Source organism: Alexandromys fortis, unplaced genomic scaffold (assembly GCF_014885135.2).
Source record: "Alexandromys fortis isolate MF-2015 unplaced genomic scaffold, M_Fortis_MF-2015_v1.1 scaffold_22, whole genome shotgun sequence".
Lineage (NCBI taxonomy): Eukaryota > Metazoa > Chordata > Mammalia > Rodentia > Cricetidae > Alexandromys > Alexandromys fortis.
The window spans coordinates 11020626-11047384 of record NW_026067900.1 but is presented as its reverse complement, the minus strand read 5'-3'; the positions used below and the strand labels follow the sequence as shown (position 1 = coordinate 11047384).

The window sequence follows — 26759 nt, the reverse complement described above, 5'->3', positions numbered from 1 at the left end:
TGCTGATCGTATGTGTATATAAACTAGAAACTTTGCAGAATGGCAGAACAATAAAGAGACTGATTCGGAAAATCGCGTGTGAGAGAGTTCATTCGCCCTCAGATACCCAAAGAAAAAAGTCCTTTTCACTTGTTGTAGCTTTCAATCTGAACCCTGAAGGGAGTCTTGGGGTTGAACCCCAAAGGCTCTTGTTAATATCTCTCTGTCCTTCTAATCCTTTCAAATGGCGACATGCTCTGGTGACTAAGTATTCAAATATTTAAGCTATGGGGGCCACTCTAATTCAAACCACCACATCCTCTAAGCCAGACTCCCTTCCCTCATCCCATTCGCCTCTTTGTAGCCCTACATAATTTCACTTCCACTTTTGTCTCATACAAGCATATATGCATGTCCTAGGCTAGAGAGATGCAGCAGTTAAAGGCACTTGTTCCTCTTTCAGAAGACTTTAATTCAGTTTCCAGCACCCCATTGGTAGCTCACAACAGCCTGTAACTTCAGTTCCAGGAGATCTGACACCCTCTTCTGACCACTGAGGGTATCTGAATACATAAGGTGCACAGAACATATATGCAGGCAGAAGACATATGTATAAACTAAAAATAAAGAAATCTTAGAAACAATTTTAAAAACATGAATATGCTCTGCTCACACAATCTAGAAGCCACAAATGAGAGAAAATGTATGATATATGCCTTTATGAGACTGATTTAATTCACGTAAAATGATTATCTCCAGTTGTATATATTTTCCTGCATTTGGCATGACTTCATGTTTTTGTGAATGAGTGAAATTCCAATGTGCAGAATACTCTTGTCTATCCCTCTGTTGTGGGACACCTGGGTTAGTCCCATAATTTAGCCATTGTGAACCGTCCTGCAATAAACAGTGATGTGCAAGCATCTCTGTGGTATGCCAATCTGGAACCCTGCAGATAAATAAATGTCCAGGAGTCTCACTTAGAGCTACTTTTAGTTTTTGAGGAACCTCCATAACGAGTTCTGTAGTTGTTGAACCAGGCTGTGTTTCCACTTGAAGTGTACAAGGGAATCTCTTGTCCAGATCTGCATCACCATTTGCTGTTATTTGTTTTCTTGATAAATGCCATTCAACTGGGGAAAAATAATGAAGTTTTCATGTAGTTTTGATTTGCATTTCTCTGATGGTTATTGAGGTTGAAGATTTTTCCATGTATTTATTGGTTATTTGTAGTGTACCTTTTGAGAGTTGTCTGATCACTTTATTAAAGATTGTATATATTGTTTAGGTTCTGGTTTTGTTTTAGTTCTTTGTAGAGTCTAGAAATTCATTCCTTGTCAGATACGTAGCTAGCAAGGGGTTTTCTCTGATTCTCCGGGTTGTCTCAACTATTTCCTTTATTGTACAGAGGTTTTGAGTTTCATGTACTATTGGAGTCCTGTTCAGAAAATCCTTGCCTATGCCTATTTCTTAAAGTATTTTCCATATTTTTTTTGTAGTTTCAAAACTCAAGACTTACAGAAAGGTATTTGATCCATTTTCAACTTAATATCTGCAAAGTCAGAGATGGGAATCAAATTCATTGTTTTTAAATGTTTTAATTAGCACACAGGTAGTGGGTTCCTGTGGCATTCATTCCCACATATATTGTTTTGGTTAATTCTCTATCTCCCTGCCTCCCACTTGAACCCTTCTGCCTGAATGATTCCCCTTTCAACTCCCATGTCACCTGTGTTCAACTAGCCTGCCATCTTCCTTCCTTAAAACCTTTTTCTCATCTTGTGGTCTCATTTCTGGTTTTGTGACCTATACCCAAACTTGCTTCCATATAAACACACATGTATGAAATTAGAATCTAAGAATCACATATGAGGGACAAAACATGGTCATTGTCTCTCTGAGCTTGGGTTATCTTACTTAAAACAGAACAAAGGAAAAATTTCCTTCATCTACTTGCATGTAGTAGTTTACTCATTTGTTAAAGAGACTGTCTTTCCTCCGACGTGTGTCTCTGCTCTTTCCTGAAAATCAGGCAGCCGTAGCTATGAGGACTTGCCTTGGGTCCTCTGTTCCGGTCCGTTATTCTATTTGTCTGTTTAGGTGCCAGTCCTATACTGTAATTGTTACTAAGGTTCTGCAGTATAGTTGGAAAGTAGGTATTGTGGCAGCGCCAACATTATTCTTTTCTGCTTCCCACATGAATGCTAGACTATCTGTCCTAGTTCTGGAGACAGTGCTTATAGGACATTGATTGGGATGGCATTGTATCTATCCACCTTTGACAACACATTGTATCTATCAGTGTTTTGATTCTGTGGCCACTTTTGAAACTTTAATTCTACCAATCCGTAAACATGAGAGTCTCTTGGTCTTCTAATGCCTTTTTCAATTTCTATCTTTAGTGTTTTTATACCTTTCACTGAAGAAATCTTTCACATCCTCAGTGAAGTTTATTTAATGTCCTGCCTCCTTCATCATGCTACTGATTTTTGTATCCCCTTTCTTTGCTAGAAGTGTCTATTAGATGTAAGCATTTTTGTGGAGTCTTTGGGGGTATTTTGAACAGAGGATCACACTGTCTGACAATAGGAGGTCTCACCTCTTAACGGTCCTACCAACTTTTAACATCCCTTTACTGGAGACTAAAATTCTATTACATGAGCCCTTACCCAAACCATACCCAAACCATTTCTAAGTGCTGCAGTCGGAGGGAGGAAAGAAGCCAAGAATGAAAGAAACAATGGATGGAGGAAGGGAGTAAGAAGAAAGGAATTGTAGCCCAGAGAAAGTCAATAATGTGACAGAAGCTCATACAGTGGTTCTAAAGCAGTAGAGCTGGTGCCCATGCAGTTGGCGCTAGACCTCTAGTGCTAGACGTTAGGCTATCTGTATTTAATGCGAATATTTAAGTAACTGACTGTGTGGTAGGTGGCTGATAAAACCACCTCTCATCGTCTTGAACTCGTATCAAACAAACCTTACTGTCCCTATTAATGACCTCTGTGTGCTTTATTTGTAGACTACTGAAGAAGCCATTTGTCATTAGAGCTGTAAAACAAGTAAGTAGGCATTCCAGGCTAGCAGTTCACATGAATCCATAAAACTTTCAGTCATTCTGAGAAATCTCTGGGAAAGCATTTGTATTGGTCCACATACAGAGAGCGAAGGATGAGACCTTTTGAGAGTTCAATTAAAGAGTCTAAGGAGGAAGATGGATGAGATGAGATGTTAGGGGAACTTGCACTGGAAGGGGAAACACCTACATATTTTTAGAAGGGTCTTACTCTTCTGATCCTTAAGGCACATGACGGAGAGCTTGGAATCCTGGAAGAGAGGCTGCCTGGCTTGAGACTGCAGAGACCACTGCTAGAGTAGGATGCAGAGGGAATACCCTCTTCTCCTTCCGTCCACGGATCTGCAGGTACTTCCTCTTGTAAAATCCAAAAGTCAAACGGCAAAGAAGTTGATGTCATGCAAAAATGCCATCTCCTGGGAACACAGCACAAGGCAGGGGAAGCGTGATGGAGGCACACAAGACACCGGGGGGCAGGAGAGACAAATAACATGCAGGTAGCGCCTGAGCTGAGACCTCCACATATTCGAATCTGGGGCTCCAGGAACTGACTCCTGGCTTTCGGGGAGTAGATACCAGCTGGTGCATGGACCGTGCAGGTGGCACTGTAGCTAAAACCTCCATGCAGTGTGACCTGGAGGCTCTAGGACATGGCTTTGTGACTTCAGGGGAATAGATACCAGCTGCTGCCTGGATCGTATTTGCCTCTTGATATTTCTGCATTAAATGTGTGTGTGTGTGTGTGTGTGTGTGTGTGTGTGTAAGCAAAAGGCATTACTTTTTGTCTCTCTTGAACTGCAAGTTCAGATGTCTCCTGAGAAGTCAGAGCCCTTGATAGAAAGCACTTAGTCTTCTCAAGAAGCTGTGCACATCCAAGGCCCATTGATGCTTGAGATCACCTCTTCTGCCTTCTCTAGTCAGCATGCCCTGTGGCGTGGCTGGAACCATCTGAAGCCCATGGACAGACTGTTATCTCTGGTGCCCCACCATCTCCACACCAGGCCTACGGTAAGAGAAACACATACCACCTATACTCCAGCATAACAATAACTGAGACACCAGAGCCATTTCTCAGTGTCAGCCAGTCTGTTCTCCAGGAACTCACATATAAAAGATTAGTTTATGATTCCCCTTTTAAGTTATACCGTATTTTTCAATATTAACATGCCACGCTAGTGACGTATTCTCTGGATGGCTGCTTAGGTTACATTTTTGTTAGAAATGGTGAGTGTTCTTACATGTTACTACTAAGTTTAAGAGAGAGAAATTTGAGAGTAATTCATTTTAAGAATGGATTTCTCCTGTGTAGCTTTTATTTGTTCTTCTAAAAGTCCAACAGGATCTAATTGTCGGACTTAAACGATGCCATTTAAAAATCAGACTCCCGACCCCTTGGAGCAGAGCAGGTATTATTCTGATCATGAAGAAGCCTGACTCACCTCATGGCTTCCTATGGGTCCTGGGGACCTGGCAATTGAAATGGGGAAAATGCTAACAGTTCTTAGGAAACAAACTGCTGGCAAATCCATAGCGAGCCACTCACAAGAATGTATTTTCCCAGAAGACATAGGTGAGTGCCAATTTGACTGGAGGCAGAGGTGGTGGTTGGCCTGTGGAGGGCGGAGGAAGGGCAGAGGAAGGGCTGGTGGTGACACACAAGTTCTGCCGGTTTTGCTGTGCCTTCTTCCATCTCTTCGGCTCATGAGCATAGGTAAATGTCTCATTGGACTCCGAGCTCGCTTCCACGGGACCTGCGAAAATGGTGGCCATCTGTTTGTGGTCGTGTTCCATGATTCTGTCCTGTAAGTAACACTGTACTGGGGCCGTGAGATTAACTTTGAAACACTTGTCATGCCATTTCCGGTCTCTCTGTTTCTGAGAATGGGTGCTGAACCTCTCCGCTAGGGAATCCTTGCCTGTGTGTAGTCTTCTTGAACATGCGTGCTTCTTGCCATCTTTGTTTTTTGGCGTTGTGGCACAGATACACGTGTGTATGCAGGTCCATATGTGTGCTTCAACACGTGGAGGCCAGAGAGCCCTCTCTGGCCTTATTTCTTGGTCACTGTCTACGGTACCTTTTGCTGTTGTTGTGGTCATTGGTTTGCCACTGATCTGAGGCTCGCTGCTTAGGCTGGGGACTCTGCCAGCAAGCCCCAGGGATCCACCTGTCTTCCTAAAACTGAACTTACAAGAATCTGAGTCATAGAGCCCAGCATTTTTTTTAATGTAGGTTCTGGTGATCAAAATCAGTTCCTTGCACAGGGGGTACCTTATCTACTGAACCATCTCCTCAGAACTTTGATTTACCCTTTAATTTTAAGGCAAGTGTCCAAATGTTGCCCAGTGAACAGACCCAACCTCACAGTACTGCCTTCTTGTCTCCAATGCCTCGAGGTCACAGAGGTTCTACTGCAGCAGGATGGAGGAGCCAGGAGGCAGACAATGGGGGGACCAGTGATTCCGCACAGGTCATCCCACTGAGCGCATCCAGCTAAAGGGTACATTTCAGCAAAAATAGCTTTTACTGTATTACTGCATTCAAGAAACTAAGTCAAATCGGTAAGAACAGAGCTTTAAAAAGCTATCAACCAAATCAAGGCTGAGAACTAATGCAAAACATACCTGGGTGCATATTCCTTACACACCTGACTTCCCGGACAATGCCTGATAAAAAGGAAAACGATAGCAATCACATCACTTCAAGCACAGCCCCGCCCCTCCCCACGTTATTGCTTTGCAGTAGAGAAACCAGAAGCGCCCATCAGCGTGGCCCGTGTGGGTGCACAGTGTGCATTCACACCCAAACTCACACCAGCTCAGGCCGGTCATTTGTTCTGTCTTAGAAATGCCGTGTGCCCTTCCTCCTTAACTAGGCAGAGCAAACATCCCAGGCTGGCCCAGAGTGCTCACCTCTGTGCAAGCTAGTTTCACTCAGTGCCTTCAACCATTTCCCCACCAGCAGGGGCTGCCCTTGCTCTTAAATAGTGGCTGTCTGGAGAGGCGGGGGGGAAAAGAAGCGGAGTAGGGAAATGGGAGGTGGGGAGGAGGCGGAAATTTTTTTTCAATAAAAAATTATATTTAAGGGCTGGAGAGATGGCTCAGAGGTTAAGAGCATTGCCTGCTCTTCCAAAGGTCCTGAGTTCAATTCCCAGCAACCACATGGTGGCTCACAACCATCTGTAATGGGGTCTAGTGCCCTCTTCTGGCCAGCAGGCATACACACAGGCAGAATATTGTATACATAATAAATAAATAAATAAATAAATAAATAAATAAATAAATAAATATTTTAAAAATTATATTTAAAAAAAAGAAATAAAAGAGGAAGAGAAGGAGAAAGAAGAGTCGGAAGAGTGGGGGATAGAGGGAGAATGAGTGAGGAAGGACTGACTTGGGGCCTCTGACAGGCAAGCCCAGAACTAACAGGGACTTTGAGTCGGAAAAGCACTGCCTTATCAAGCTTTCCATGTGGTTTGCTTAAGTTAATGTTTCTCATAATGTTCCTCATAAATCAGAAGACAAGTACCAAGCAGGAAGGAGGAGCAGGCCCGCCCTACTTGAACGAGTCACTCCAGTTCCTAGAGATTTCAACCAGACTGCGATCAACCCCAGACCAGCCTGGAATATCGCGGAAGGCCAGGCAGATGCTGCCACCCTGGGGGTGAACATATTGATCTGCTCTCCCAGAATAAGGACTTTTCCCCCCTAGTGTTCTACCTTTGGAGAGCCCCATCCCTCATTTTAAAAATGAAAGTCGGAGGTCCTAAATCAGGCGTTAGACCTCACAGATTGGATTTTCCTGTTGGTATTTTTTTGTTTCCACTAAGGAGCTGGGTGCCACTGCGACCCCTCTGTGACTCTCCAAGAGTTTCCAGCGACCGTCCACTGCAGGGTGGGGTGGGAACGTTGTGGAGGGGTGGGGGTGTTTCACTAGTAAACTTAGAAATCTAAAAACCACTTGGAATTTTCTTCAAAATTTGGGCTTTTTTTTACCGGTAACTGGAAATCCCACTGTGCCTTTGGACTCAGAGACAGCAAGCGATCAAGTTCCCTGTTGCAGGACAGTCAAAAAGCCGGGCTTGCTTTGTTGACTCCCTGTTCTCCGTTCCTTCCCCGTGGCCTTGGTTCACAGGTGGGGGTGAGACTTATATAGGAGGCATATATAGGAATCGCCCGCCCCTGTTCTGAGCACACAGATGTATTTCTTCCCCCTGGAGATGAACTCGAGTCTCCTCTCTCCTCCCAGAGATGTCAGAGAATGTGACTGAAATTCCAACTCTCCAATAACATGGCTGCCTCCAGCCCCTCCTCGAAGCTCATAGAAGTCCTGCTAGGAATCACTGATTCATCCTAAATTTGAATCCCAGCAATCAGCTTCTGAATCTCACGGAAACCAGATTCCCCAGCATATGGATGAACATGCACACGGAGATCAAATGTGTTCTTCATGATACCACGGAGTGTTTTATCGAGCTAGCCACATAGAAGAAGTTAAATTGATGGTTACAAATATCACCTCAATAAGCAGCAGACATTTCCGTGACATTTACCAAAGGTGGAAGACTTTTTGAATTCTGTATCCCTGTCCTGCCAATTTCTTTTTAGGGAGTTTTCCTGTATGACATTGTCTATGTGTAAGGTCAGGCAGGCATCAGAACATTGTTCAGTATCAAACATTGAGAGAACTATTACATATCAACAAGAAATTATACTGTTTCCAATTGGACATGGTGGCGCACGCCTTTAAGCCCAGCACTCAGGAGGCAGAGGCAGGTGGATCTCCGTAAGTTTGAGGCCAGCCTGGTCTACACAGTGAGTTCTGTGATAACAAGGTTATTTAGAAAGACCCTCTCAAAGAAAGAAAAAAAAAAAGGAGGGATTGGAGGTTGGAAACTGGAGAGATGGTTCAGCTGTTAAAATCTAGGCTAACAACCAAAAACATCAAGAAATTATGGCATTTTCACAGGAAGGAATGACTATTTCTATGCTCTGTATCTTTTCTAAAAGATACAGGGTGGGCCAGCGAGCCAGGGTGGGCTCAGCAGCTGAAGGCGCTTGATGGAAAAACCTGGTGACCTGGGTTCCGTTCTGAAATCCGCTAAATGTGGAGCGAGAGAACTGTCTCCATCCACAAAATTGTTCTCGGACCTCCACACGGAAGCCATTCGTGAAAACAGTTCCTGGATCCCAGCGGGAGCTTCTGATTTGGGGGCTTAGGAGTGGTCAGCACTGTGCTGTCGGCTCGTCCTGCGGTAACCGAGACACTTGTATGACTGAGGACAGCGCTGCAGGTTCAGTTCTCTGGAGCCAAGGGAAATGGAGAACCGTGGTGAAGTAAAACCCCACTTGTTCCCATCCATGTAACTTCCTGATATTGTGAACAGAGAGTGGAGAGGAAAGGCGGGGGGGGGGGGGGGGGGGGGGGGGGGGGGGGGGGGGGGGGGGGGGAGGGGAGGCTTCATGTTGTCTCAGCGGCGCGTGATTCTCGGGAAGAAGCTGACAATTTCTTCAGCTTCAAACAGTCGTTTTATTCAGGGAATGGCTGCCCCAGTGAGCAGCAGGCAGCCAAGGTCCATCGAATCCACTAGAGGGCACTGTGCTCACGTTTCTGAGGAAAGACGAACCTCTAGACTTCGTTGCTGCTTAAATATTGTTGATCTCTCATTTTTTTAATTTTATTTTTAAATACATTGAAATTAAAAGACAGTCATTTCCCCTTTCCCTTCCCTTCCCTTCCCTTAAACTCTTCATCCATTCCCTCCCATGTACCCCTGCACTCTCAAACATGTGTGTACAAATACAGAGTATAACCTTACATAATATGTAGACTATATACATTACATACATGCACAAATATACAAATACCCCATGCGATGTGAGAACTTCCCGGCTAGCGTGCCTATTTCTATTGTCACCATTCACATCTTGTTTATGCGGTCATTTCTAGGAGAGCCTGTTTCACAATAGACTTCCTGGTACCCTGGATCCTGCTCCCCTTTTCTGAGAGGTTCTCTGGGCCATACATGCAGGAACAAACAGTAGACGTCTCCGTTGGGGATGCAGTCCCCATACATGCAGGAACGAACAGCAGATGTATCCGTTGGGGCTGCGCTCCCCACTGTCTGCCCAACTCCGCACTGTGTGCAGTGGCGGTCTTCTCCATTTGCTGTGAGAAGAGGCCTCTTTGGTGAGGGCTATTAGCTACATTTGCTGCAGATGTAAGGATAAGATATGGAATGGAGCAAAGAGTTGAGCTGGGCTAGCAAAGCTGTGGTAATGGATTATCTTCTAAGACGGAGGACCTCTTAGCCCCAGGTAGTTGGTTAGGCTTCTAACACCAGGCGTGATTTTCCTCCTGTTGAGTGGCCTTAAGGCCACGTTATGCTTGCCACCTAGGTCACCAGCTCCAAGGGGATCAAAGTCATCAATGTGGAATTTGAGGATTTAAAGCTGCTGGAAGAAAAGAGGCAGCCGAAGATACAGGTGCAAGTGCAAGACAGCACTTTCCAGACAGGACTCCATTTAGCTAGGAAATCAGGGCCACACTTGACAAGTTGGACCGCACTAGGGCCTCAGACCTTAGCACAACTGACTCCATGACAGAAATACCGCTCAGGCCATAAAACTCAGCATGTAAATAACATCACTCAGCAAAACTAAAACAAAGACCTACTCCATCAAAGTCCAGAGTTCTGGTAAAGTCTCTAAATGTACTAACCTTATTCTTTTACTTCTATAGTTCTGCTTCTGGCTAATTGTTCTTGTTTACTGAGGTATGTCAACCCAGAACACGGATTCTGGGCTTAAAAGTTCACCCAAGAGCTGACCAATCCTGCAAATCCCCAGGCCCAGAACCAGGTAGATATGTTGGCCTACCCCAACATCCACCGCATCTGCGATCTGCTGGAGCATGTGAAAGAACTGGTCCTGTAGACCCAAAACTGCAGGATCCCCTTGACGCAGGGCAACAGCAGGATGCCCGAGAGGAGTTCCAGGGAGGGCCTGGCATTGATAGTGTAACAGAAGCCAGAGACCACGAACCAGGTCAGCTACTCTTTGCAATGAACGCTTGCAATTGAAGATATGTGATAAGGGTTTGCTGCATGGCTCGCTGTGCCACGCTGCAGCTTCCACGGTGACACTGGCTTTTTCTCTCTCTCTCGCTTTTTCTCTTTTCTCTTAAGATTTATTTTGTTTTATTGGGGGGGTGTACAAGGGCAGAGGGTGGATACGAAGGGATAGGGAAATGAATGGGATGAAGATGCATGGTGTGAAAGACACAGAATAAATAAGAAGGAGGGAGAAAGAAAGTGTACCCCAAGAAAAGCTTGGTGCTGCACTGATCCCAAACATGTAGTATAGGTGCCAGTTGGCTAATACTTTCTATTGGCTTAAATCTGTGTCTGAGCAGTCTTCTGTGGTGGATGCCCCACACCAGGGACCTTGTGAAACTAAAGTCTATGGTCTAGCTGAGGGCACAGCTGATTAACTGGAGAAGAAACTCAGAGTAGGAGAGAACCTTTGTTAGCTATACATCTGAGGATTAATTTCCAGAATATCCAAAGAACTCAGGAAACAAATGATCCAATGTAAGGATGAGCTAGGAATCTAAACAGTGGGTTCTCATTAAAAAATATGGTAAGTGATCCCTCAAAAACGGCTCATCATTCTTAGCTAGCAGGGAGATTCAAATTGAAATAATTCTGAGGTTGCATCTCATGTTGGTCAGAATGGTTAAAAGCAACCAAAGAGCTGGCAAACAAGGCTGGGGAGGCTCTGGGGAAGAGAGAAGCAGCCATTTACAGCGAGTGGAACTGCAAACTGATGCAGCCACTCTGGAAATCAGCAGGGAGGGTGCTCAGAAGACTAAAAATAAATGGGCTGTAGGACCTGGCTATACCACTACTTAGCATATGTCCCCAGGAGTCGACATCCTATTTCACTGATCAGAACACACGTAAACTTCGGTTTTGAAATAAGTCACTGAAGAATAAATCTGAAGGTGTTCTACTCTTCAATGTCTTAGTACCAGACACTGGAATTTGGAAAACAAAGAAATACTTCCAGAAATGTCAATGAGATAATAATAAACTCGAAATGTCTACTTAGTTTTGATGTTTTTTTAAGTCACGAAAACGTGCAGAAGGCGCCTGGTGCCCGTTTTCCACCGCAAGTCCATTTCCCTGCCTTTCAAGGCAGTAGAATCACTTCTTACTGCTTAGCCAGACTCAGGCCTGTGAGTCCTGGACAGTCTGGACCACATCAGGGGTCTTGTTCCTTCACCCAAGCAAGTAGGAAGTTTAGTTCAAGCCTTTAATGCAATATTTACTGTTTATATTTTTCAGAGTTTGTTTCTAGGAAGATCAAATTACTGAGAACAGTAAAAAAGAGAACTGGCGGTCCACAGGCACAGTGTACATAATTAAGCAATCAGCCTCCAATACTTTTAGCTCCAAGAGACCCTTTATAAATCCAGGCAAACGGAACTCTAAGTGATTTAAAAGGTTATAAGGAAGGGTGCTTCCTTGAGTCTGAAAACAAAAGCATCAATATGCAGGTGATGAGCTTCTTAGTTTTTCTTGGCCCAAGGGGTGTTATCTTGCAGACCAGGGACAATTGTGAACCCACCGGTGAATGCAGGATTAAATTTCATCAGACTTGTTTGGCAGAGAAGAGCAAAAACGCGATGACCAGCATTCCTTGATTTCTCTTCCATTTCCAAGGCATCACTTGCTGCTCTTTAAACACACATTCATGCGTGATCTGAGAGAGTTAAGGCCCCGCTGGGTTTACTCATCACAGAAATCTGCCGGTCAATCTACAGGCTTACAGGCACGGCCTCCCCTAAGGCTAGGAATCACGCTTCCCACGATCCTCTTCTTTACGTAGTTCCGGGTCAGAAATGCTGGCAAGGATCGTGAAGGAAGGCAGATGTGATTAAAAAAAAATACTTAGAGAATTGCTGACACTCGTAAGGTAGTCTCCATCCCTCATGACAACAGTCAGAACCAACGTGATTGCTGTGAGGAAGATCATGGCCTTGGCTCTCAGATCCACGGGTTTCATTGGTGCATATGTCATCCTGGGCGGTTTTATCTCATTTTCTTCCTGCAGAAAGAAAGGAATTGACCTCCCCAGGCCTTTCAGATGGCCTGTTTTGAATATTAAAGAAGTTATGATTCGGATAGCATTGGCTCAGAGTACCCTGTAGAAAGCCACTATGACAGGTCTCTTATTCCAGAATGCCCCCGGGGTGTCTCTCCGCTCCACCTGGACTTAAAATTTTCATTTTAATAGCAGATCAAGATGCAGGGCCACATGAAAAAAGAGAGGGGACAAAAAATGAAGGGCCCTGCCAGGCAGGCCAGAGAGACCTATTGAAACTCGCATTCTGAAGGCTGTCCCACAGAGATGGAAAGCAAGGAACCTTGTAGTTTTGACCTCTTCTTTAAGTAAAATGGCAAAACACTAAAACTAGCCAACCAGACAGAAACTCCACCTTGTCTAAGAATATTTGCTGAGCCTGTTCTTAGGTTTGGGGCTCTAAGTTAGTGCCTGCTTGGTTCTCCGAGATCCGAAGCCAAAAATGTAGATAGTACTGGTGGTATTCCTATCCCCTATGTTCCCAGCTAACAGAAATCCTCTTTGGAGAAACCAGCAATAACCCAGGCTTCAAAGCATCCCCAGAACTGATGTCTCTCCCTGTAACAAGTCACAATCAGAGGAGACTCACTCTGAAAACAGCATGACAGTGGACTGAGCATCCATCTCCCTTGAACCCGGATGGTGCTCGGAAGCCGAGGATACCGAGAGCAAAGACATGCTATCAAGTAACAGGGCAGACCCGACTCTCAGGAGACTGAGCACAGGGACCTTGCAAACCTGGTTTGTCTATACTCTTTATACTCTTTAGAAGAGGAAAGAGCAAGGAGAAAGAGAGGGGGGGAGAGCAAGGGAAGGAGGGAGAGAGAGAGAGAGAGAGAGAGAGAGAGAGAGAGAGAGAGAGAGAGAGAAATAGCACAAGGCAAGAAGAGAGCAGGGTAACCTTCAAGAATGACCTTGAGTTTACACAGAGGAGGGACAGACATAGAAGGGAAGAAAGCTGGGTAGAGATACAGGACACCAAGGCTGCCGGGCCTGACTGCTGGCTAGACTTGGACCCACCTTCCCCTGCTCCTCTGCAATAGGACAGCGGGCTTTCCTCTCTAGACTGACCACACTATCATCAATGATAGGTCTAAGGCAGTGGTTCTCAACTGTCTTGATGCTGTGACCCTTTAACACAGTTCCTCATGTTGTGGATACCCCAACCATAAAATTATTCCATTGCTACTTCATAACTGTAATTTTGCTGCTGTTATGAATCGTAATATAAACAGCTGATATGCAGGACATATGATATGCAACCCTCATGAAAGGGTCCTTCGACCGCTAAGGGGTCACACCCCACAGGTTGAGAACGGCTGGCTGATCTAGAGACTGATCGCCAGGCTGGCCTGAAGATTCCCATGTGTACTTCTGAACAAACAATGGGAATGTTCCATGCTTTATTTCAGGTGAGTGTGATTGTGCCCAGCTTGATATCTTCCACAGAAGAGACTCAAAAGACAGTAACCACCAACTCCTTTGCTTCAAGTATGGGAGACCCAAGCATAGGCCCAGAGGAGGGAAGGGGGAGAAGGAGAAGCCCTTGTTCTCATGGGGGAGGGGTGATAAGAACGTCTGGGCTGGCCTGGAGCCACGGTAATCTCGAGCCGGCCTTCCCTCCATACTACTCTTCTAGGGTTCCTACTGTGCACCCTGCAGCACCCTCTGCTGCTAAAACCTGTGCTACCTCAGCACCCCTCACCTAGGCCCCGCATCAGCATGTGAGCCTTCCTGGAGATCCTAATTTGGATGTGCTGACGGTTCCCAGAACCTCATGGAGACCCGCGGAGAGGTGGAGTTCCTGTTCTGCTGCTGCGGTCTCCTCAGGCAATGCTCTGGACTTCAGAGGATAATAGAAACACCAGCAAATAAAATGCAAGAAGAAAATGTCGCTGTCAAAGCTGTCCTGGAACCGATGGAGATTGAGCGTGCTCTAGCCATACTGGATTTGCTGTTCCTGTGTTCTATGGGCCCTTAGGGTCTTGGGTTAGTTCTCCTACAAGCAATTCCCTATCTCTGCCTTCCTCATAGAGTTGCCTGAGAGTATTTGTTCCACAGGACCTAGGAAGCTAGTCCCTGAGCTGGAGGGGACCATGTCAGGTCTCTATGCTATAAATCACTATTTCAAGCAACCTGCAAATGCTCTGTCCTTATCTCCGCGGAAGCTTGCTGTCACAGCCACAGCCGATGCATGACGCAAAGAGCGTGTTACCTTTAACTCCAGTGTCTGCTTTTCTCCCGGGGAAATTCCAAACCACTCTTTCTTGCTGGATACTTTATTCTGTCTGTTTTATTATCTGCCACTTCGTGACACCCACAGCCGCTGGAAACCTGAACTGTCCAAACCGTGAGCAAGCTGTGCTTCCTTCTTCACCAGAGCCTGGCCAAGTGCCTGAGAGGTTGACACTGGTGGCCACAGGAGCTGCCTGAGGTGCCTCTCCCCGCCCCTGATCATCTGTTTCCCCTTCCTGTCTGTAGGGTTCTTACTTAGCTGACTGGTCAGAATAGAATCAGCTAATATCAGACACCATTCTGTCTCGGGCCCTAGTTTGAGCCTAAGTTCCAAAGGCACATGACGCTGGTGTGTAGAGATGGCCTGGGTGGAGCCACAATGGTGGGAACCAGAGCCTTGGACGTTGGCCTGCAGTTGACACACTGGAGGAAAAACCACGCTGTGTGAGAGAAGAGGGGGCTGGGTCTACCTTCACCACCAGAACAAGCAGCAAGACCTATATAGCCTGTGCCACCACCTATGACTTTCCGTATCTCAGCCACACTTTCCTGATGAGGAGGGCAGAAAGGCAGCCGAAGATGAGAGAGGAAAGCGAAGCAGCAGAGTGAAGCACTTCCGGGGCCCATCAGAGGATGCTTTTTAAAACTTAAAAACCCAGGACAAATATTTCTGCAACATTGTCTATCTGGTGTGGATTCATTTTTATTTTCAAATAATTTTCCTAGCAGTAACAGTCATTGCCTACGAACCATTGTAAGACCCTCATCCCTTATTCTCAAAGGAATGAGAAGGAATTTCCTAGCAGAATGTTTTAAAATCAAAAACCCCAGACTAGCTTCACGTGCTCAGTAATGATAGTGCCCCCCCACACACACACCTGGTGGAGTCTGAGAAAGGTGTCCTGACTCAGGGACAGTGTGACCTTGCTCTAAAAACAAAGCAAACTGACAAAACAGAATGGGAAAGAGGAAAAACCTTGTACCCCTGCCAAACCCCTCTGAGGGCCCTGAAGGGCTTGTGGATTTTGCCTTTGAAAAGCTAACCCCACAGAAGGACTCTAACTCCTCTCTGCTTCACTGTGAGGAGTGCTTGAGATGAGTTCTGAGCTAGCTCACATTATAATAACAATAAACCTTGCTGTTGCAGTCTGGACTTCTCTGGTCTCTGGTGGTCTCTCTGGGGGTGGTAATCTGGGCACAACGTTTGGTGCAGTGGCCGGGAAACCCCAGGGATCCCACCAGACCGAGAGTCCGGAGGTTCATTAGCATCTACCGGTAAGAGATGATGCTCTTTGTCTTTTGTCTGTGTTGTTGTTTTGTAACTTTTGTTCTGTACCAGTTGACCAATCTGGGATTCTGGAATTGGCAGATTCTCGCTGGGACAGACATGTCCGGAAAGTGAACCTGGAGGGAAAGAAAGACATTTCGTTCCCCAGTTTGGGCTAAAGACCCCACGGTCCTGAGCCATTTGGGCCACCTCAGAGGCAGCCATTTGGTTTTGAAAACCTCCTTCGGGAAGCGGTCAGGAGCCATCCTGTGCTTTCAACATTAGGAGTGTGTTTGTGTACCCCCCCTCCACTGCGGGGGGTAGGGGGTGGGGGGGGGAATGCCATCTTGTATTTTGTTCAGGAACTTGTCAAAGTCTTTTTGTGTTTTGTTGTGGTGATTGTTGCTTTGCTTTCTTTCTCTCTTCTATCTTCAGCTCTCCTCTTCAGCAATGGGGAATACCCTGTCAAGACCCCTAAACTTAACTCCTGCTCACTGGCAGGACGTCCAGGATACTGTCAGCAACAACGGTGTAACTGTCAAAAAGAAGAAATAGGTCACTTTTTGTTCAACTGAGTGGCCCACCTGCAATGTCGGCTGGCCAGCAACTATCCACTGGGTGGAGGAGATTGTCTTCCGCCTCTGCTGTGGCCACCCTGACCAAGTCCCCTATTTTGTTACTTGGAGGGGGCTAATAGATAGGGTAGGGGGACCCCTTCCTTGGATTGTACCGTTCTTACTTCCACAGCAGACCCAAGGCGCTCAAGTTTTGACTGCTAAGACTAGAGCTCCCTCAGCAAGTAAAGAAGAGAATAGGACAAAGCCTGCTGCTTATTCCAGGGGGAAACAATGGAGACAGAGCTTTTCCCACCTCCCTATTTCCCTCAGTCTCCCCGAGCCACATCCCACAGCTCCTGTAGAAGAAGCCTCAGCCCCCCCAACCATCAGGGGCAGAGGTAGGAGAGCCACCGGCACTGTCTACCCGTAGCAGGAAGGCAGGGACCCCACACCCAGACTCCACGGTGGCCCTTCCTCTCAGACCCGCTGGCCCTCCTGATGATTCAGGGAACCAACCCTTCCATTATTGGTCATTTGTTTCCAGTGACTTGTATAATTGGAAGGCTCAGAATGCACCATTTTCCAAGGACCCCCAGGACTTGATTAGCCTGTTGGAAACTGTTCCTTTTACCCATGCCCCTACATAAGACGATCGCCAGCAGCTGTTGGGGGTCCTCTTTACGACTGAGGAGAGAAGCAGAATCCTAGAAAACACCTGGAAGCTGCTCCCAGGACCTACAGACGCCCCTCTAGTGGACCCTCTGCTAGCCCTAACAGCCTTCCCAGCAACCCATTCTAACTGGAACTTCAACACAGCAGAAGGTAAGGAGAGTCTCCGTGTCTTCCGCCAGGCTCTATCGGGCAGGTCTGAAGGCTACCGCACGCATGCCTTGGCATATGGCAAAAATTTATAATGTAAAGCAGGGCAAAATATGCTCATTGGTAAACTCCTATAAAACACAAGGAAAAAGAGGTGTCCAAGAGAGAGGAACTCACCCAGGTACATACTGGGAAGTGGACTTTACAGAAGTCAAACCAGGTAAATATGGATTGAAGCTTATCCTACCAAACACAAGACTGCCTATGTGGTGGCTAAGAAATTCCTTAAAGAGATCACTCGGGAGGCAGAGGCAAGCGGATCTCTGTGAGTTCGAGACCAGCCTGGTCTACAGAGCAAGTTCCAGGACAGGCTCCAAAGCCACAGAGAAACCCTGTCTCGAAAAACCAAAAAAAAAAAAAAAGAGATCCTTACCAGGTTTGGCTTCCCACACATGATAGGGTCAGACAATGGCCCTGCCTTCATCTCACAGGTAAGCCAGGGGGTAGCCAGTGCAGTGGGGGCTAAATGGAAATTACATTGTGCTTACCACCCTCAGAGTTCAGGACAGGTTGAGAGAATAAACAGGATCCTAAGAGAGACCCTTACAAAATTAGCCTTGGAGACTGGCGGTGATTGGGGGGGGGGGCTCTCCTCCCCTATGCCTTGTTCAGGGTGAGGAACTCCCCATACCAGATGGGACTGACCCCTTTTGAGATAATGTATGGTCTGCCCCCACCCTTTGTGCCTAGCTTGCCGGACGAGTTGATTCTGCCTCCAGAAGAAGTGGATCTCCTAGAGAGCCTAAAAGCGCTGTCCCAAATACAGGCGGATATCTGACCTCAGTTGCGGGTCCTATATTTATCCTCCTCTTCCTCTGATCCCTACAGTTTCAAGCCTGGTGACCGGGTCCTGATCCGTAGACACCAACGCAAGTCCCTGGAGCCACTGTGGAAAGGACCCGATGCTGTCATCCTAACCACTCCAACTGCTCTCAAGGTGGACGGTATCTCCGCCTGGATTCACCACTCCCACGCCAGACCTGTGGCTCCTACAGCTGAGAAGCCTCCGGTCGGGACCTGGGAAATTTCCAAGCACCCCACCGATTCCTTGAAGCTAAAGCTGCATCAGAAACCTGAAAATGAAATCCACCCTGTTGATAGGGTACCTGCTACTTCATCTGTACTCAGGGAATACTGATAATCCCCATGCACCTTGGAACTTAACCTGGACCCTGACTAACTTTGAGACTGGGCAAACCTTAAGGTTGGCCACTGAAGTTCATCCCCTAGATACATGGTACCCTCAGCTAACTTTCGACCTATGTGTTTTAGCAAAGGACTCTTGGGGAAACACTAAGCGAACTCTCCAAGACTCTTATCCTGCTTGCAGACATTGTGACTGGTATATTTGTCCGGGGGGTAAGCGAACTCGCCAGTGTGGGGGGGCTAAAGTATTTTATTGTGCTGTCTGGGGGTGTGAAACCAGCGCCTCCCAATGGGGGACTAGCAAAGGAGACTTAGTCTCTTTTACTCGTACCACACCAGGAGAGTCTAAAATCAGTATCACCTTTACTGAGGAGGGAAAAAGGGCTAACTGGTTAACAGGCAAGATTTGGGGATTACGACTGTATGTTCCAGGAGGAGAAGATGTAGGGATCTTGTTCTCCCTGCAGGTTGTTGCAACACCTCCCATGACTGTGGCATTAGGCCCCAATAAGGTAATTAACTCCTGCTCAGGTAAGAAAAATCCCTCCTCTCTTCCCAAGCCAAACTATTAGTACCACCGCCCCGGCAATTGCCTTCAGCACCTCAGTTTTACCAACACTAGAGATACGCTGGGATGATGGCCCTATACCTATTAGATCCTCTGAACTTGCAACCCCTGTTTACAGTCCTACAGCAGTCATTCTTACATCTAAATAGTTCCAAGCCAGAACTAACTGTCTCCTGCTGGCTCTGCTACAGCACAAGGCCGCCCTGTTATGAAGGAATAGCTGTGTTGGCCCCAACCAACAATTCTAATTGGCAGGAACAAAAGGGGGCCTCAGGTTCTTGCCCATAGCAGTCAAATACCTCCTTGACCCTCAAACAAATCTCAGGTCAGGGACTATGTATAGGGACACTACCTGACTGCTACTCTTACCCCTCTGCAATCACACGATGCTCCTCACAAACCAATCAGGATATTTGGTCCCAGCGAATGATACCTGGTGGGCATGTTCCTCTGGCCTAACACCCTGCGCCCACGTGACTGTGCTGAATCGAACCAAGGGGTTTTGTGTCCTCATACGTCCTGGATTCCCAGGGTAACCTACCATGCCGCTGAGGAATTGTTAAGCCTTAGTGAGGCTACCCAGTAGGCTCTTAGACAAAAGAGAGAGCGGGTCACAGCCCTTACTCTTGCCATCCTGATGGGAACCAGCTTCGCAGGATCGGGGACAGGGGCAGCCTCCCTTGTCACCCAACAGCATTATTATGCGGATATCCACATATCAATAGATGAAGACATTGAAAGAATAGAAACCTTCATCGCCCACCTACAGGAGTCTCTGTCTTCACTGGCAGAAGTGGTGTTACAGAACAGAGGGGGCCTCGATTTACTATTCCTAAAAGAAAAGGGGCGATGTGCAGCTTCGGGAGATGAATGCCGCTTCTATAAGACCACTCAGGAATTGTAAAAGATTCCATGGCAATAGTCCAAAAGGCCTAGCAAAAAGGAAAAGAGAACATGAAGACAACCAGAGTTGTTTTGAGGCCTGGTGTTCCAGATCCTCTTGGTTCACCACCCTCATCTCGTCCCTAATAGGGCCTCTGTTACTCTTCCTCCCAATACTCACTTTGGGACTCAACATTATTAATAGAATACTCCAATATATGAAACAAAGGCTGGGAAGTATACGACTTATGGTGCAACAGGGGTATACTACACTCAGGCCTTATACAACTGAAATGTATGGTAATATCAGTAGGGCCAATGAAGTACACGAGCTATAGCAAGCAGGCTCATGATTGAGCCCTCTTAGGACCAAGAGAAGAGGGGAATGTAAGACCCTCACCCCTTATTCTCAAAGGAACGAGAAGGAATTTCCTAGCAGAATGTTTTAAAATCAAAAACCCCAGACTAGCTTCACGTTCCCAGAAAGGATAGTGCTCCCCCCCACCACCACCACCACCTGGTGGAGACTGATAAAGATGTCCTGACTCAGGGACATTGTGACCTTGCTCTAAAGACAAAGCAAACTAACAAAACAGGGTGGGAAAGAGCAAAAACCTTGTACCCATGCCAAACCCCTCTGAGGGCCCTGAAGGGCTTGTGGTTTTTGCCTTTGAAAAGCTAACCCCACAGAGGGACTCTAACTCCTCCCTGCCTCGCTGTGAGGAGTGCTTGAGATGAGTTCTGAGCTAGCTCACATTAAAATAACAATAAACCTTGCTATTGCATTCTGGACTTCTCTGGTTTCTGTGGTCTCTCTGGGGGTCATAATCTGGGCACAGCACCACCCCAGGTGTAGGAGGTGTGGGCAGAAATTATACAGGTAGAGGGCTGCTTTTTGTTTTTTTGTTGTTGTTGTTTTGTTTTGTTTTAATTTAACAACATTAGGGGAAAAATCTGCAGCTGAGTGTATCCTTATTTGGGGTTTCTGTGTCTCCTGTGGAATCTCAAAGTAGAGAATCCCATTGGCTTCTCCTGGACACACCCTAAGATCACCTGGAGAGTTCTTAGACACCAACAAGGCCACATTCGGGGGAGAAAGGCCTGAACTGGTATGTCTTAGGTGCTCTTCACGTGAACTGAAATGTGATTAGAACTTCTCCACTAGCCCCCATCTCTCCAGGCACAGTTGGTCGGTTAGGAAGACAATTAGAGAAGCCGGACATGTTTCAACACGAGCGTATGCTGGCTGGACTTGTGTCAGCTTGACACACAAACTAGAGTCATCCAAAAGGAGGGAACCTCAATTGGGAAAATGCCTCCATAAGATCCGGCTGGAGGACATTCGCCTTCATTATTAGTTAATGAGAGAGGACCCAGCCCATGGTGGGTGGCGCCATCCCTGGGCTGCTGGTCCTGGGTTTTATAAGAAAGCAGGCTGAGCAAGTCATGGTGAGCACGCCAGTAAGCAGCAGGCCTCCATGGTCTCTGCATCAACTCCTGCATCCAGGATTTTGACCTGTTTGAGTTCCTGTCCTGACTTCCTTCAGGGATGAACAGTGATGTGGAAGTGTAAGTCAAATAAACCCTTTCCTCCCCAAGTTGCTTTTTGGTCATGGTGTTTCATTGCAGCACTAGAAACCCTGCCTAGGCCAGTGCTGTGAGGAAACATGCCCTCTGGTCAGTCCTTAGCCCCATCATTCTCAGGTGGGCCGCCCGGGGCACCTAGGCCCATCCACAAGTGTGTCCTCACACAGGGCACGATGTGTGCTCAGCCACCTAGCGCAGGCCACTGAAGTCAGCTATCGGCTTTCCTCTTGTGTGTATTTGTATTTTCCATTATAGATACCATTAGACCAGTGGTTCTCAGTCTGTGTGTCATGACCCCTTTGGGGTCAAACAGCCCCTTCATATCAGATATCCTGTATATCAGATATTTACGTGACAATTCATCACAGTAGCAAAATTGCAGTTATGAAGTAGCAATGAAAATAATTTTATGGCTGGGGTCAGCACAGCGTGAGGAACTGTAGTAAAGGGTCGCAGCACTAGGAAGACTGAGAACCACTGCCCTACACTGAAAATACCTTTAGGAAGGGGAGGGGGCCTTTCTCCCTCCTCTTTCTTCTTCACGCTGTGTTTGTGATTTGGTTCTTAGGCCCCAGATGCCTCAGATTGGGTCCACGAGGCAATATCCCTCCTTGTTCCACCCACAATTGTGAGTCACAGTCTCCCCTTGGCTCTCATACTGAATATGAACATTATAGTTTTGATTAGCCTCCTTGTCTGTGCTCCGACCCGCTTGCTACTTCTTACATCTGAGTGTTAAGTGCAGTCTTTGTGGAAGGTAGAAAGAAACATTTTAAGAAGCAAAAGCTGTCAGAGGCACAAAACTTAGCTTCCAATGGAGAACTCTATCCTTCACCCACCACTCTGCTCCTAACGTCAGCGAGTAACTCACACAGAGGGTAAAAGATTTCTAAGTTCAAAGTTTTCGAGCAGCAATAAAAATGCCCCCGGGGCATAGGGATGGTCCCAGCACAGTCCCTAGGAGCATCCATGAGTTAGTTGTGCCTACCTGTCTTTCTGAGGCCTGGGAGAGATGCGACTTTTTCTCCCCTCCCCTCCTCTCTGCTCCCCTCCGCTCCCTTCCTCCCTCCCTCCCTTCCTTTTTTTCATCTCTTTCCTTTGGCCAGAACCTACCTACATACAACCTGCTTTTCCTGATATTTGGGCGTCCTTTCTTTTTCCCTAAAGCTTCCCTCCCCACCGTGGCTGCCTGTCCATCATGCCTCGGACCTCCATACCTTCTTACATGGCATGGTCATTTTTCCCTCTTCTCCTGGCAGCTACTGAGTTTTAAACAGTTTGCCTGTCCTGAGCATTTTCTTTTAAACTCAAATAAAAATGTCTTTGAATTTTCATTTGAGTCCATTCTTAAGTTTTTTTTATTAATAAGACTAAGATCCCCGAAAGGGAACCCTGATTCCCCTGAATCAAAAGTTCTGTTCAGAATTTAGCCTGCCTCTCTTTTTTTTGTTTTTATTTTTATTTATTTATTGAAGATTTCTGTCTCTTCCCCACCACCGCCTCCCCTTTCCCTCCCCCTCCCCCAATCAAGTCTCCCTCCCTCGTCAGCCCAAAGAGCAATCAGGGTTCCCTGCCCTGTGGGAAGTCCAAGGACCACCCACCTCCACCAGGTCTAGTAAGGTGAGCATCCAAACTGCCTAGGCTCCCACAAAGCCAATACGTGCAGTAGGATCAAAAACCCATTGCCATTGTTCTTGAGTTCTCAGTAGTCCTCATTGTCCGCTATGTTCAGTGAGTCCGGTTTTATCCCAGGCTCTTTCAGACCCAGGCCAGCTGGCCTTGGTGAGTTCCCGATAGAACATCCCCATTGTCTCAGTGTGTGGGTGCACCCCTCGCGGTCCTGAGTTCCTTGCTCATGCTCTCTCTCCTTCTGCTCCTGATTTCGACCTTGAGATTTCAGTCCGGTGCTCCAATGTGGAGAACCCAAAGAAAAACATATAGCCTGCCTCTCTTTATAACTTTCTGCGCCCCTAGTGGGGAAAAGGCCGTTGGAAATTGAAGCAGCCTGCTCCGCCCTCTAGTGGTGATCACCTGGAAAAACATCTGTAAAGACTAGCTGGGCGGTACTGAGGGAAAGCTGTTCTTTCTTTCAGCTTTCCTTTGGTACTTTAGAAAAGTTTGGAGTGATTTTTCAAGTCCTAATCATGAAGAATAACACCACTACACACACACATACACACACACACACACACACACACACACACACACACACACACACACACGGTGCTGGGTGCTTGAGAACAGGGTTTTCACCACTCTATGGCAACAGATTTTCTGGTAACGTTCCGCTAGCCTTTTGGAACCTACCACCTAGAATCTGCTAATAAGACCAAAGGTATTCTGACCTCCTTTGCTGAGAGGTGCGGGAGAAACTGGGGAGAGAAGAGCCTAACGTGGCCCCAGAACATCACTGTTCCCTAGTGACAACTTTTTCCCCCCAAATTGCAAGCATCTTCAAATTGCAGCTGCGTTTTGAGACCCAATAATACGGTTCACAAAGTAATTTGTAGTTACAGGGTCTTTTAACAAAATGATGATATTTAAGATTATCTTGTAATTAGGTCAAGAGAAAACAGTGCACACGCATTCTATGAGCTGAGGATGGGCTGCTAAGCCTGGGTTCTAATTAACTCAGCGGCTGATTCACGGCTGTTGCTGTTTCTTGGGTAAGCAGTACTGACAGCCTGTATCCTTATCTGATGAAATGTATGCCTGTTTACTGGAGTCTTCTTACCTCATGCACACTTGGGAGAGAACACATTTTTCTCCCCCAATGAATGTGTGCAGCAAGGCCCCTGGAATTATGCAAGTTTTTGCAGATAAAAGCAGCCAGCTGGGCATTTTGAACAAGTACAAATAGCAATGAGGCTTAAGAGGGAAAGCGCTATTTTCAGTGCTAGGTAACAATAGACTTATTGAGAGCCCTGGCGAGCCAGAGGCCGAATAGGCAGGGCCAGGACCTCTCGCTCCACTTTGTGCTTTCTGTTTGTGGCCTTAAGGCTCTAACTGAAAGGCTTTATAGGGGAAAAGAAATCTTGGGAACCCGCAGGCTTCCACCTTGGCCCAGGCCTCAGAGATTAAAATGTGAGTTACAAAGCTACAGAACCCTATGAAAGGAGCCAAAATAGATTTATTAATGGAGAGAGAGAGAGAGAGAGAAAGAGAGAAGACTTCTATACTGAATCTCAGAGTGAAAGCTGGAGTAGAAAATTAGCCATGGTCCCTATAGTATGGTAGAAATAGTATGTAGTCCTCAGTCCATTCTCTCTCTCTCTCTCTCTCTCTCTCTCTCTCTCTCTCTCTCTCTCTCTCTCTCTCTCTCTCTGCAAGTAAGGCCAAGAAGGAATTGCCTCAGTGAATGAGATCAGCTTTTAGGAACTTCATTGTCTCCGGATCACGTTTCCTCTACTCTGTCCTGCTGAGGTCTGAGTGCTCAGGCATGACCTCCCCGTCCACCCTCACCCTTCCTTCCTTTTCTTCACCCTCTGCAATTCCTTGTGCCATCACCTATCACCCTCCTCCAGAAGGAAATTCGGCTTGGGGATACCTGAGGCAGGAAAGAAGGGGCTGGAGAAAATATCCCCCTGGCAGCACAGCTTTCCTGTCAGAGACTGAAGCTGTCTTAGAGAAAGCCACACTGTTTCCATTTCAAGGGTGGGTTCCTGAAGGTAAAACCTAAAGAGCGGGCCCTAAATGTTTGCCAATTCCTTTATCTTTTAGCTCCTTCTCATTTCCCTCATCTACACTTTCTTTTGCTTCTTAGGTAATAACTGCAGAATATTCCAAGGGAAAAAAAATATCTCAAAATGGCCTTTCTACCTCCCACTATTTACGTTTGTCAGCAATAGGATCCTGAGGCACACTGCTTTGTAACAAGACATTATCATCATCATCATCATCGTCGTCGTCGTCGTCGTCGTTATTTTGGTTACAGGGTTTCTCTGTGTAGCTTTGGAGCCTGTCCTGGAACTCACTCTGTAGACCAGGTTGGCCTCAAACTCACAGAGACCCGCCTGTCTCTGCCTCCGGAGTGCTGGGATTAAAGGCCTGTGCCATCACTGCCCGACTGACACTAATTTTCAAAGTTGTTCTACACCTTACATAATGAATTTTAGCCATTTTTACATGCCCCCTGCCCTCTTCCCCCTCTTCCCTGTCTCCCCTTCTCCGACTGGAATCCTTATTCTCAGTGAGTCCCACTCCGACTGTCATGGCTTCTTTCAATTTGTTTATAGTTTCTCATTTGAGTGGTGTGAGGTTATTCACGGAACTAACAACAATTTACTAGTGGCTCACCAAGGAAGAAAACCATACTCCTCTTTCAATAACTGTGTATTATGCTGTGTTAAAAAACAAACAAACAAACAAAACATTAGTAAGGCAATTTATAGAAGGAAGGGTTTATTTGGGCCTTAGAGGTTCCAGAGGGCCAAGAATGCATCCCCATCACATCAGGGAAGCATGACAGCTGGCAGCCATGGCCAGAGGAGCAGCAGAGAAAGCTCACATCTTAAGCCACAACAGCAAGCTGAGGGGCAGTGCATAGCAGTTGAAAGCTCAAAGCTCACCCTTGCTGACATTCTTCCTCCAGCCTCCAAACCGACCCAAACAGTCTCTCTCTCTCTCTCTCTCTCTCTCTCTCTCTCTCTCTCTCTCTCTCACACACACACACACACACACACACACACACACACACACACACTCTTCAAAATTAGTTAGGAGACCTCCAGAAGGAGACTTTATTCTTAACAAAGGAAGAATTAACCAAGAAGACAGGAAAATCCTAAGCATTTATGCGCCAAACTCCAGAGCAATTTCCTTAAGAAAGTGTTCTATTAGAATTAAAGTCACAGATGGACACTAAGTACACATATAAGAAGAGGGCTTGAATTTGAAAGGGAGTGGAAGGAGACATAGGAGGGATTAGAGGGTAGAAGGAGGCGTGAAAATGGTATAAATACAGTGTACTCTTGTATGAAATTTTCCAAATATGATTTAAGTCCTTGGTCTTCTGTCCTGCACTATGTATACATAGGCTTGACTGTACTTAAATTATTTAGTACTTTCTGAATTTTCTGAATCAGGTGAGTCATGCTTTTAATAAATGTATAAAGGTTTTTTTATAATATTATCTTCGAATATTGACATTTCCTTATATTATCTGTCTGAGACATCTATTAGACATCTTTTTCACCCCCTAGTCTTTTTGTGAATAATCTTCCAGCTTGCTAATACTCGCTTTGTTCTTTCTAATCTGTCTGTTGAGTTTTCAATATCTATGAATACATTTTTCATTTATTAGCATTGTATTTGCCTATTTTCTGTAGTTTTTTTCCTACTTTTTATTGTTTTATGTGCTTAGTCATTTTATTTTTTTTTATTTTTTTTTTAATTTATTTATTTATTTATTAAACATTTCTGTCTCTTCCCCACCACCGCCTC

At 46.2% G+C, this 26759-nt stretch overlaps 1 long non-coding RNA gene across 1 annotated transcript; it reads right to left on the bottom strand.

Moving 5' to 3' along the window:
• Positions 1-10203: 10203 nt before the first annotated feature.
• Positions 10204-18046, bottom strand: LOC126490075 (uncharacterized). Its single transcript, XR_007589101.1, has 3 exons — positions 17961-18046; positions 13902-17596; positions 10204-12160 (listed from the first exon to the last, which is right to left on the bottom strand). It is a non-coding gene; the product is annotated as an uncharacterized lncRNA (long non-coding RNA).
• Between the last annotated feature and the right edge of the window lie 8713 nt (positions 18047-26759).